This window comes from Bombus pascuorum, chromosome 3 (assembly GCF_905332965.1).
Source record: "Bombus pascuorum chromosome 3, iyBomPasc1.1, whole genome shotgun sequence".
NCBI classification, from domain to species: Eukaryota; Metazoa; Arthropoda; class Insecta; order Hymenoptera; family Apidae; genus Bombus; species Bombus pascuorum.
Genome location: NC_083490.1, coordinates 4,959,883 through 4,974,146, shown reverse-complemented (window position 1 = coordinate 4,974,146; position 14,264 = coordinate 4,959,883). Strand labels below are relative to the sequence as shown.

The 14,264-nt window shown below is 36.5% G+C and overlaps 1 protein-coding gene across 2 annotated transcripts in view; it reads right to left on the bottom strand.

The window, feature by feature from the left end:
- LOC132905608 (uncharacterized) overlaps nt 1-14,264 on the bottom strand; it is a 52,587-nt gene that overhangs the window by 23,979 nt on the left and 14,344 nt on the right. The window lies entirely within an intron of this gene.

The following is a 14,264-nucleotide window of genomic DNA, read 5'->3' as shown; positions in this document are numbered from 1 at the left end:
TGCATGTTTGCATTTGGATATGATACTTTGGAATAGGTCGAAACGTTTAGTTAATATATTGTCGGTGGTTAAATTAACATCATTTATCAACAATTTCGCTGAATTATTTCTAATATATTTGTTCACATAATATTTGCATTTCCCGCTCAAATTTTATCCAGGCCTCAAACCTTTTTAATCCTCGTGAAATAATCAAATTCTCTGACAAATGAAATATTCCATAATTCCATTGACACAGAAACAGTAGCCACTTTCATCTTTCCATCTTCGTAATTAAATAAATCCTTTCTCCTTGAATTTGATAAACTTGCAAGGGCCACAGGATAAAGTAAAAAAACCAAAGTTTCTATTTGTTGAAGTGATCGCCACTTCCAGGAAAACTCTATATCTGGTCTTCGGTTTTCTCAAGCGCTAAGGTCATCGATAGCGCATAGACAAAAGAATGCGTCGATGACAGACCATAAGCGGTACACGTGCGACGTTGGCTTCAGGATTCTTTTAGTCTCAGAGTAACATTGCTAGTGTGAGGATCTGGACCAGCTTACATTGTATTCCACACTTTGCACTTTAATATTCACAATATATATATACTTACAATACCTTACAACTTACCCACGCGTTTCTTTAATTCCACATACACCGAATAACCTTAACACTATTCATGTTAGAAATATAAAAAAAGGATATTGGAATTACAATCGGTTATACTAGGTAGTATTATTTACGTTTCAACGTAAAACAAATCTTTAGTCGGTAGAGAATGACCAAAAAAATTTGGACATGTTGAGAATTGTGGATCCTAATCGTCGAAATAAATATGCAGGAACTTTCATTAAACATAAGGATGATAAAAGAAAAAAAAAATTGTATTTATTTAACACATCATTTACAAGAAAGTACACAAGACAATACTTACAAGTTCTTCTTCAGGACCACAATTTCAACTGCACTGTTGCACCACTTCACTGCACCAACATTCACTCACTCGGGTATACTTACAACGTCACTGTATGGTATGTGTGCTTCCGAATACTTTAATATTCACAATATATATATACTTACAATACCTTGCAATTTACCCACGCGTTTCTTTAATTCCACATATGATACATCGAATAACCTTAACACTATTTAATATTATTCCCATTGGTTGTAGCAGTTCCATCGTATACATATGTGAAAACACATGGTGAGAACTACATTCGCCTACCGTGTTCGTACACGGTGAAAACATTTCATCGGGAAGAAAGAGAGAAATGTCGAATAATCCGACAGAAATGTTTACCAGCCTTCGCCGTTGTTATTAATTTAACGTTTTTCCCTCCCCGTTGGCTAATTCGTTCGAGCTCTCGAAAGTGATGTAATTTCACACTGCGATGATTTATCCGAGCGTGGGAAAGTCGGTGATTTATCGAAATTCCCCGCGAATTTTCAATAGCTTATACAAAGCTTTGTAATTGCATCGACGATTCCTTTTTTGCAACGTTTCTGTTCGAATGCCTCATCGTGTCGTTCGAAACGATTATTAAAAACCGTTTGTTTTTCCCTTTCAGAAGAAACGAGATTTAAAACGGACGAAGAGATCGGGCACGCTTTAATTCCATTGATTTAGATTCTCCGCAACGCCAGCATGCTTTATTAATTATATCGTTGAACGTTCGCAACGTTTCGTTTGAATCCTCCGGGAGATTCTTTTCACGGTTTGTAAATACTTTGTGCATATCAACAGTCCTAATCGAATTAGAACCACGTACAGAAATTTCATTTCTCGAGCTACGATACGAAAATCACACAAGAGAAAAATATGATAGGTTCGTTTTGGTTCGACTATTTCATTCTTATATCGCTTGCTGGATATAAGCTAGCATTTTATTAAATTAATTAATAGTAGTCCGCGTGATTAAATTTATGAACATTTTTTGATATTCAAAAGGATAATACGAAACGCATATTTCAAATTAATTAACGACTGTAAATAAAGTGTAATAAGATCCTTGAACGTTGTCACCAGAAAATGGCATTAGATGGTACTTCAAAGAATTAGATGTTGTGTCCTGAAAGTAATTAATATAGAAGGTATAAAAAGCATGAAACTCGGTGGTTGGAATGGTTTCAGATGCTTGGTAATACCCTTGAGCAATTATTAGACTGCGCATTTGCATGGCTACCAACGAATATAGAGTAAAATGAAGTCATTATTTTAATGGAATTCGAATGGTCGACTTGGTTTTCCATACATTTCTTTTGTTACAACATTAAATACAATGAACTTGAATATTAGCTTTTAAAACTAGATAGTTATGAAACGTTAAATATTGATAAAGACACTCTGTTATTTTCAGTCTCTGTTGTAATTTAACAAACTCGTGTCCCATTTTCGTGAAAATATTATGTTCTATAAAAACTTAGTCGGAAATGCTTCGAATTTTATGAAACATCAAATATTGTAGAAAATTGTACAAAATTATCAAGCACCGAAAAGAGAATTTATTTATAGAATCAGAATGGAATGACGTAAAAGCGATACGTTCTTGTTAATGGATAATTTTAATTTCAAGGGAAGAGGAAGAAATTTGAAAATGACGTCGTAATTCCAATTCACCATCGAGATTTATCAAGATGATCGTTTGTTAACGAATTTGTGGTCCACGAAATTCAGCGATTATCGACCGAAGTTTTATTACGTGAAAGTGGCGAGATAACATTATGCATATCCGGAAACTGATTGGAAACGATAAATGACCGACCATATTGAGCGGTCTATTAAACGAATTCGTTTCAATTTCCCATGTTAAATCCGTTATTTTCACGTTGCATTTCGATTAACAGAGAGAAATTCTTAACAGTGTGAAAATTAACACAAAATAAGAATCTGAATAAGATATACAATGTTAAAAACTTGGGAAAACAAATGCCAGAAAATTCCCTGAAATAACAATACATTAAACGTATATAACATTCGTATATAGCAGCTTACAAGATGGAAAATATTAAATTTTTGCGAGGAATGTTTTCTTAAAGTCTCATTCAGTTCAGAACAGAAATAGGTAAAAATCTGAAAGCAAATTAAATGTACACATAATATTTTAACATACTTATTACTCATAATACATGAATAATAATAAATCAAATACATTTAGCTGATATATTAGCATTTGGATATAATTAAAGATATTAAAATATTATGTGTATATTTGATAACTATTGATTACTAAAAACGATCCAGTTCAATTTCCATGATGCGTTTGCACGGAGCACCTGCGAAATAAAACCTGCGCCTAGTTCGAAAAATCTGTGTTGCAACAGTCCATAACAATATTTCAACTTTGCAACAATGAAACGTCCTCCCTTCTCAATAAATATTCCAACGAATATGAATCAATCAACTAGAAAGAGGGGACTGAGAGAACTGATAGAAACAAAGTGGTTTAGGAAGTTTGTAAACGAAAATTTCTTCAACCAGCATAAATGATTTGGACTTTTTCATTTTTACATATATTCTCGATCGATGTTTCAATATTTTCCAATATTCCGAGCAACAGGTGATCGATATTCAATAGTATGTTTTTTGGGACATGGAAATACACACGGAATAGAAGGAACCGAAAGCCTGGACGGCTTCGTTCAAAGTTGAAAGAAAATTGTACACGCGATGCATCAGATTCGACGTTGAAACATACTCGTGTATTCTGTGATCATTGTCACACGCTCCCTTCGAACAATACGCACGAGCTAAAGGGGGATATTGTATTCGACATTGATCCATAAATTAGCGGTGCAACGTAAGCTCCCGGAAGTGCTTAGCGCGGTGCTTCATCATATGACACGGGACAACGCAATATTGTTATATTGTCCGATTAAAATATCAAATGCTGCGTTTCAGTTATTAAATTTAATATCATACACGCGATAGAAAGATGAATTTCATTATCTAAAAAAGAGAGAAAGAGCCTTGCTGCCCCAATTGCCCAGTAAGTTTTAATTCTAAGTTATAGTGGCTCTAAAAATGGCACGAAATGCGAATAAAATAATACAGCAAGCCGAAATAGATTCTTCAAGTGAATTTTGAATTTGTATTTATTTATACTAATTTCTATGGTCCATTGTATAACTCATAAATTGACAATTTCAAGATATTTCATTATATTTGGAAAAATCATGCGTTTAAGCGTTAAGATCGTCTAAGGAATTTATTACTTCATTCGTGAAAAGCAACTTCTCCATGAGCAGTATGCATTTTAATGGTTATTTATGCCGAACTCTTACCTTTCAGATTGGTTAGATAGAAGATAAGTATGAATAATGGCACATGTTATTTTCTGACAATAATTTAACATCATAACGATTTCTATCTCTATTAGCATAGAACACAGTATTAATTCTAAGCGAACGGTAATTGCAATTACCGTTACAAAGACCGACAAACAGAGACACTAGCGTTAATATGGAATTAGCGTGAATAATTTTCTCCCCGGCGATATTGACATCGATACGTTGTGATCAAAGTTAATAGTTTAATCACTTCGTATTAGAACTCGCGGCTATGCCACAGGGTTTCAGGGTGTATCTCTGTTTTCCATTCCTCGATATTACTGCTGAATTTCATATTGGCGCCGATATCTGCCAGATAGTCCATATCTCTCTTTCTCTCTTTCAGCTAGTGAAAATTCGCGTTAAAATTATCGCAAAATCTGATCACGAACGTTTATCATCGATCGGATAAATTAAACGCGTATACCGAAATTTTATTAGAAATTTTATCGATATTAACCGTCGATTGGTGTCGCTGAGTCATTAACGATTATAACAATTTTGTTTAAATCTTTCGGTCAGATTATTTCGTTCTTAATTTATACCCTCGCGTACTACGCCGTATCATTCGTGCTTTTTATCGCGTACGATAGAAAATGAAAATTAAAATTAACTTTCATAAAATTAATTAAATAACCTGACTCAAAATGATATATGGTTCAACGGTTAACGATGCTAAGTGACGGCTCGTTCGTTTTTCTTCTTCACAGTGTTTTATCGTTAACTCTATTAAGACATTTGTTAACCCCAAAAATTAGAAAGAGTAATCTACTTTGGATATTTTATGTACTTCCATGTATTACCTATATGCGTTCTTTGCATTTGTATACTTTCAAATTTTTCGTGAAGTGCATACAACTGCATAAAATCCGCAGTCTAATTATTAGCAGTGCTATTACCGTCACGAAGAGTAATCAAAAAACGCGAGGAACGCGATCGACGAAGGCGTGACGTAGAAAAGGGGTTGTTAGAAGCTTGCAAGAAATAGAAAGGAAATTGGCACGTAGGATGGCCGATCCGAAATATCGGCGAGGTAAAACGCTACTCGGACACTGACAAATCGTCCGTTGTTGCGCAGACTATGACGCGCCCCTTAATCAAGCCGGATAAATACGAGAAGCGCGCTTTAGGGATAACGGGACCGCTTCCTGTCTGGAGAACAAGAGGAAGAGAAAGAGACATGGAAAATGGCATTTCTTCCGTGGTCGGCCAATTCAGCTTCGCGTTTGACGACCTCGATGGTAATGATATTTTTGGCTTTTTGATAGCATAATACAATACGTCGAGAATAATTGTGATTAATTCAGAAACGTACCTTTTCCTATTGCCTTTCGGTAGTTTTTAAATTTTTCATTAAAAATTTTGGACACGCATAGAAAAAGTATATTCATTCCTAGCTCGTATTTCCGCAGTTTTTAAATGTTGATTAAAAAATTTTGAACATGCGTGAAAAAAGGTATTCGTTCTTGCTTTGAGAGGATAAAAAAAAATATTAATTACTGATTCTTTGAAGGGTGATCTATATTAAAAATCCGTAATTGAAAAATTGCAATTGCTTCGTAGACGTATGTTTTAGCAATGTTGTTCTGTTATTTCTCTAACTTTTGATTAAAAAATTTTAATAAAAGTAGAAAAGAAGACGTTACTTTTCTAACTTAGTTTTTACCATTTTTTGACAAAGTTTTTTTTATACTGGGTTTTCAAATACTTTAGTCGCTGTACGCTCGTTCTTTGATCAGAAGCCACGTGAAATTATTTGAAACGAAAAGACGACATAGATTAAAAGGAAGGATCAGGTTTTTTTTTTTTGCTTCTTCGGAGAATCGCGAGCTGGATGGTGGTCGATTTAATTCGCGAAATCGACGATACTGTCTTGCACACTTGGATGGTTTCGATTTCAGCTCTGCCAATCGCTCCTCGTGTCCCCTTGGGCAGAATAAAGAAAAAACGAGACGTAACTACGAATCTTTATTCCCTGGAACATAACAGAGATATGATTTCGGCGAAGTCTATCATTCGAATATGGGGCGGAATTACGTTTCGAAATGTTTTTCCCAATCTTCCTTCAAACTTCTCCTTTACCGTGTCTATCGTTCTTAATTTTTTTTTTTTTTTTCATCTCGAAAGAAAATTCGATTTTGATTCACGAGGATAATTTTTAATGGAAATATATAGTGGCTCACGAAGGTATTTGATAGTTTATTTTACAAATTTGTAATTTAATGAACATACCGAAAGAAATGAGACCTAAGCAAAGATTTGATTTTCATCTAGAACGCCATACTTTTAGAAATCTTTTTACGAAAACCTGTACATCGTTTAAATGGAAGCTCGAGTTTTTCATTTGCGAAGCTGAAATATATTGATAACTAGTTGTTGGCAGCTGCCTTAGAACCGAAGGGCAATTTCTTAACTGGAAGCGCGGTTAACTTGTTCCGCCCATTTTAAATAGCTGAGATCGGAGATAATGAAAATTTCAATTATCAGTCGATGCTTCATAGGCTCAATTAACGGCGACAAAATTTTAATTAAAGAACGAACGTGCCATTATTAATAAGAAATTAAAAGGGACGTAAGTCTGAGATATACTTTCCTAACAATTTCCTTCGGATATTACCATCTTTATCCTTCTTATGTTTTCCTCCCTATTTTACATTCTAATTTCCTCAATCACGAAGGCGTTCTACAAATGGCTTTCTTCCAATGAAAAATATCCTACAAAAATAAAATTGGCGTGTAAATGAAGGAACAGGGTTATTATTTCTCAAGAGAGTTAAACGAAGTACGTGTATAGTCGTAAAGGAAATGTTTGAAATCGATTCAAGACTTTTTCTCGCTGCGATCGTCAGCTCTGTGTTGTATTAAAATAATCGCTTATAAATTTTCATGATAAACGTGTTAATCATTTATAAATTCGCACGATAAATATGAAGAAACTAGCAGGTATTTCTGAATTAATCAGACATTAGCTTAGATAATAATCCGCGATAATAAAATTCGATCTGAGAATCTCACGAATACTCGTTGCATGAAAAATTCCAATTCCCCCTTTTTTATGGGATATTAATATCTGCAAACCGCTGGATCACATTTTATCACACACTATCGTTCTCGAGTGGGAACTATTATGATCGCAACCAGTTTCTCATTCACGATGAAACACATCCTGGGAATAACTCTCGATAATTTTCAACGTCGAAATTTTCCGACGCGATTAGAAAAATCGAGTTAAAACCAAGCATCGACTAACGCTATATTGACTTACACCACTATGATTTTCAGCACGCCGTGTGAACCGTTCAGGAGTTATAACGTTTAACCCTGTAAATTGAAAGATAGAGAAAAGTAACGTTACCAACATTATTATCTAAATTGACTTTGCCATTTACTGTTATTATACGCCACTTCCTTGTAGTAAGTGTACTTGTGGAGGTAACTCATCTGTGTGTATGCGTGTGTTTAGAAATGAAATATTAATCTGTACCCGTGTAATGAAATTGAGAAATTTACAAACAATGAAATTGATCACCTACTGGCTTTTGAATATCTCAGCTGATCTATTCTCTGAAAAAACGCTAGCTTGATCCAAGATAATAATTAATCTCGATTCAAGCATCGATCGATCGAGAGAAAGGGAAAGACAGAGAGAGAAAGAGAGACGATTTCAAGGTAAACTCTCGTTTGGTTTTCCGGTATCGATCGTTGTTCGTTAACGTTGCTCGCGCTTATCGCAACCGCACTGTCCGACCGCGGAAAATATTTCGTAATACGCGACCGCGTATTAGTTTATTGGAAAACTATGGTAATCGCAATGATCCCTGCTTGAGCGGCAATTACACGGCCGGCTTCCGAAACCGCGGAACCGAGGCTTTTAGATAGGCAACGATCCGGGACCGGCGATCGGCTCGAATTAACGCGTATACGCAAACCAAGATTCCTAAATCGCGCGAACGAAACCCGCTGGAAAATCGGCCAAGCCGCACGAACCATCGATCTCTCGGTGAAACATGTTTGTTTGTGCCCATGTTCCTGTATCGTTGTGTAATATTCCACACCTCACTGAATATTTTCCACGTGTAAATTGTATGTTTTTGTTTCCCTTGCTTGAAATATCGAGACTCGATCAGAAATTGTTGTGTCATGCGTGTTTGCATTTGTAGGTTTTCCGTTGAAGGTAAAAAAGTAATAAATGGTAGGGAATGATAAATTATAATTGTTCGGAAACGCTCGTATTGCATTTTGAATAATTTGCGTGAATAAGTACTGTTTTTCATCGCTAAATAATTTTTCACGTTTGAGAGGAATATGTATGACGTTTTATTGTCGATTTTCTACCATTGAAAGAAATATCGGAGAATGGTTAATATTGGTGATTTCGCGTTTCAATTTTATTTCAGAGGCTATTTTTAAATCATTAAAAACCCTCTCGCTTGTTATTTGCCACTGTGTAATAAGGGTTTCATTTAAGATTCAATAAATTAATGTGGTTAAATTTTTATTTCAAAGAAACTTCTAATAAGAAATTTGTTTCATAGCGATGACCTATTGCTCGTCTCGGAATTGTTGCTACGGAATTGAGAGATGATGGCAAGAAACGGTAATTTAGGGTAAAAAATTGATATAAAGCGTAGAAGGTAACTGAAATATTGGAAAACTAACGAGTCATTGAATATAAGAGGTTTTAAAATTGAAAATTGGCACGCGATTACGCGTGGTAGAAGAAGAAAGTCAATGTGCGACGAGAGGCAGAAGTTTTCGAAAATAGAGGTCGATATGCTATGAAGGAAAATGTCTGTGAATTAAAATTTCACATAAATAGATGTAAGAAGAAGGTTCTAAAACTGAAAGGCGATGCGCGACAGCAACAAAAAGTAGTTTAGGTTAGAAAATTGATATAAAGCATTATATAAAGGCTAGCCTGTGCGAGAAGCAATGTGTAATGGAAGGAAAAAGTTTCTAAGGATAAAAATGGATATGTGATAAAGAAAAATGTTATTTCAGGTAAAACTTGTTTTGTGGTCGAAAGAAAAAGCTTTTTCGGCTTGAAAGAAGGTATATGATAATAGAAAAAAAGTAATTTAGAGTATAAAACAGAAATAGAATAGATGCGGCAGTGGATGATTGATAGAAGATGTCCATTAAATTGCAATCTGTGATGTTTGATTAAAAAAAAATAAAAAAGAAACTATCTATCACGCGATTGGGAAAAACATATTTTCGATTGAAAGTATAATACGAAGCAATGGATGGAGCCTTCTGAAGTTGAAAATTGATACACGACGACAGTAACTGCTTTTTTTTGAAACTGGGATTCCATCTCGCGTTATAAGAGAAAAGTTTATAGAATTGGTAATTGACATAATTTTACTTATCTCTACCATATTTTTCAATTTTGTACAATAATTAAAACTATCTCAGTCCTATCAAATTCGAAAGATTTCGATCTCGTTCTAACGTCTTTCGTAAAATCTCACCAAATAAAAAGAAATGAAACAAAGATTAACATCGTATTCCATGAATATGCCGTGCGAGATTCTTCGTTGCTCCATCCAATGAAATCATCGATGATAAATTCGCAGGAACAAACGAATAAAATCTTAAACGAACCGAAATTTTAAATGAAATTCTACGCCAATGAGACACGTACACGGCTACAACTTTCGTAGCCTGTCTCACGAGTCACTTTCGAAGGTATATACGAGCAACCGGGCGATGAATGGACCGGAACAGGTTCTGAATCTTATGCAATGATAAATGAGTGACCCCGCGGCATCGGCTTCACCTGCACACCTGGACGGCCCTCTCGAAGGAAAGGTGTGTGCGTGTCGACGTTAACGCGCCGCTCAATGGGTCCTCGCCGAACCAACATCCACGTGAATTAATCGATCAAATAATCGTTTCCGGGAATCGCCGCGAAACTCACCGCCGGACATTGTGGGAACTCACGACTCGCGTTGGCTTCTCGCGGAATTTAATCCTCCACTTTCGCTTATCTACGCGACCCTCTCGCCTATACGTAATTGTACGTACAAGGAAAAATCCGTGGTCTTCTTGAGAATCCTTATGCGTTCTAATGCTGCTAATGCTGGTTTAATAAATTTGATGATCTTATGATCTAGAGATAAAACGAAATGAATACTATTCTCTGTTATATGGAAAAGAATTTGTGGCCCTAGCTGTTTCGTATAATACGAAATATACAGAATGCAGGTTCGTCTGTATAAAATTCTCCATTACCATTATCCTCTTCTCAAAAACAATTTCCGTCCTCCTATCTGAAAATTATTAAAAATCTCTCCCCCATCAACCGCTTTCTATTTTCTCCGCTCATTTCGCGAACTACGTTATACAAAACGAAAAAGAAAGAAGAAAATAAAACAGAACTAGACAGAATCCAATATAGAAGGAACAAAAAGATCGGTGATAATCCCATCGACGAGCGTTGAACGGAACATTTCACAGCGTACGAGGCAGTTACCTATTAATGGTATCGCGCAAACGCTTTACCGATAAAAAAAGCCCGTTGGAAACCGGCCGGAAACAAAGTGCGTCCTCCGTATCAATGGAAGCGCGGCCGGAAGCTGTGCACGGGCATCAACGCGCTCGTACCTTCTCTGTCCGGCGTGTCAATAAAGCTTCGGCCAATATTTTCATCTTTGCGCTGGCTACGTGTCACTGTCGTCTCGCTGTCTAACACGATATATCTTTATCAACGATGTTACGACGCGACAGGTACCGCGCAAACGTGTTCGTTTATTAAAAAGAAAGAAAAAAAAAAGCTAGAGGGGAATAAAAAGAGGAACATAGAGCGAAGAGAGGAAGAAACGAGCAGAAAGCGTGCGTTAATTTTAGCGAAGTTGATGTAACGGGCCGTGACCAATGTCGGCTTTCCTTACAGCCGGATGGCCTTCGACTAGTCACGCTGCTGTTTGAAAATTTCTTCTTCCGTAATTTTTACACCATTCGGTGATTCGAAAAAATTCACTCGATTTGTAAACGAATCGAGGATTTTAAATTGCGAGAGATGTTACAAGTCGAGGAAGGCGTTGCGGATGTTAAAGAATTGGAAACGAAAGTTTTAGGAATTTTCAAAGTTCGGAAGCTCCAGCGAAATATCTAGCGAAGCGTTAAATGCAATTTCCTTTTCGAAATTCAAGCTTTAACTATCTATCTCCGCCTTTCTTAAATCCATTCTAAAATTCCAAAGCTTCGTACATCTAGGAATTTTTTAAGCATTAGAAAGATCGTTTTAGAATTCTTGAACCTGAAATATCTTTCCTACAAATCGTAAGGATAACGAACGTTGCGATTTTTGTACCGCGGACACCAGATTTCTGAAACCTTAACGATTACGCGTGCATCTCGAGTATGAAATTTACGACTGAAAATAATTCTTTAGAACTCCGAAAGTATCGAAGGTTTCCACTTGCTCTGAACAAAATATAACATTGAAATAGAGCGTTTTTGCATTATCCATCAAAGCCGATCGGTTATTCGATATTTCGGATACGTCCGTCTACACCAAATTTCAAACGGACGTGACTGGTGGCGCGTTGAACTCGTCGCTACCTTCGACCCCGCTAGACAGCTGACTGATTTGTAAACTGAATAATTCATGCCGAGAATAATTAGGCGTTTTATGCCTGCCGCGACCACTAACGCGATTCAATTCGCGTGGTTATCGCTCCGCGTACGGGCAGAAAGGTTTCCCTTCGAGACTGTGCAAGGTCGGTGACCCTTCGGATTAAGAGTCGAAGTGCGAACGAAAATCAGTTCATATCGGTGACAGTATGCAGATTTTTCTTTGCAAATTTCCGATAATTTCAATGAAATTTTATCAAATGATAAAACGCTGTTCAAAAGAAGGAAAATGAAGCGGAAAAATTATGAAATATCTGTTTTCTTTGCTTGGAATAAATATGCTTTAGTTTCCCATCGGAGTACCTTTATTAAGCCTTTGTGCTTGAACATAATTTTGTTACGCGTTCGACCAACGAAATAAGTACACTTTTGCAGTGTAACTTTTTGAAAGCAAAGGTTTCTCTTTCGAAAAGAAGGCCAAAAATATTTATAAATTTGTTCGCATAGTATTCTTCTTCCCTTTTTATTGGTGAAAGCAGTACGAGAAACAATTTTCATGACTGTGACGGCGCCAATGGAACACAAAGGGTTATTGAAAGTACCGTTTCGTCGAAGCCGACATACTTGCCGTCGAGTGCCATACAGTGTTACTATTATTTTCAGAAAATATTCTTCCTCCGTATTCCATAAAATTTCTACAGATATTTATTTTTAAAGCTGGCATTGCTAAAAAAAAAAAAAAAAAAGAAGAAAAGGGAAAGAAAGAGAATAAAGGAATAATATGTTCTTGGAGATATAGAGCGCGTTTCATCTGTATCATTAACTGTTACATAGGAGAATGATAGAAAAGCGTACAAACATTGTTACGCGAAAGCCATCGAAACTGGAACTTTCCTCGAGTGTCCAATTACCTTTTCAACTATGTACACGATACTGTGCCACTTTTCGATCCGGCCAATCCCGTAATAGTATCGACCTCCTAACAATTTGAAACTCGACACGCAATTAAAGCGAAAAGTACAAGCCAAACTAGAAATAAACATAGAGAAAAGAAACATTAAGAAACGTAGTATAAAAAGCTCGGTCCAAGTTACACAGATGTACAAGAAGAAACTTTAAACTTCAGCAACAGCTTCAATCGACGATCGTTCGTTATCGTAGCATGTGTATGTACGCGTACGTGTATGTGCGTGAGTGTATGTGTACACAAGGATGGAGGAAGAGGTGGGCTGAAGTTGGAACGGAAGGAACTTTGGCCTCGCGAGTCCCATCCAGCAGCCCGAAAATTATGGCCACCTACCATTGTAGTAATTCAAAAGATGGTGGTGATTTGTTGTTGAAGAGAAATCGTTGCGCTCGAACTTAATTTACAGCGTGGTCCCGCTGCCGGCAGGAATTAAAGCGTCCAGTTCCACTGACGGCTTTCAAGGGGGCTGAACAAAGCGTCCAACGACTCGGAAACAGCTTGTCGTTCCTTTACGCTTTATAATACTCTACGCGATACGCGCGAGTCTTTATTCTTTTCTCTCTCTCTCTCTTTCTCTCTGATATCCAATTAATTTTCACGTGATTTTAATTTTAATCCGAATATTAGGGAATTATATACTTCTTTAGCGCGATGAATGTCAGATATACAGCGAAGAAAATTAAGTGGTCCAACTAGCGCGTTTCGCTGATGCTAGCACAAGTACATATGTTCATTAGTAGGTAATTAGAGGAAAAATATTTTCTCTCCGACGAGGTAATTAAAGCTCCTCTTTGTTAGTTTCCGGCTTTTAGAGACACGTTTCGCCTGTTCAATTTCAAATTAAAGATTTCGGTAGATTAACTCGACGTGTTGTGGTCGCGTTTCAACTTCTCCGCGATTACAGCATACGTGACAATTGGCATTAAAAGCTGAGAACCATAGACGGATACTAGGTGATTTTTTATATAGTCACCGACTATAAAAACTGGAATTTTGCTAAGAGTCGGTTTTGTACAAATCTTTTGTACAAACACAAAACTTATCGACTATTTTTAAAGGACTTACATCCTTCAGCCTAACAGTTTCTTCCTTCTTAAAGATGGAAGATACTTCTTCTTAATCGCAAAATACATTAAACCAAGAAAACCATCAAACATGTACTCTCTCGTGATCTAATCTTTGTATTAAAAACTTCATTCGCGAAGTTGGAATATGCTAAAATCCAACCAATTATCTATCCCTATATTCACAATGTAAAACAGACATTCGATTCCATATCACGATATCAAGTTTCCGAAACGGGAAGTCGACTAAAACGAGCCGTAAAATCCTTAAGGTAACCGGCGCAATTGCTGACTGAGAAGAAGATTACACGAGAAGGAAGCGAGAGGAAATGGTTGGAGGC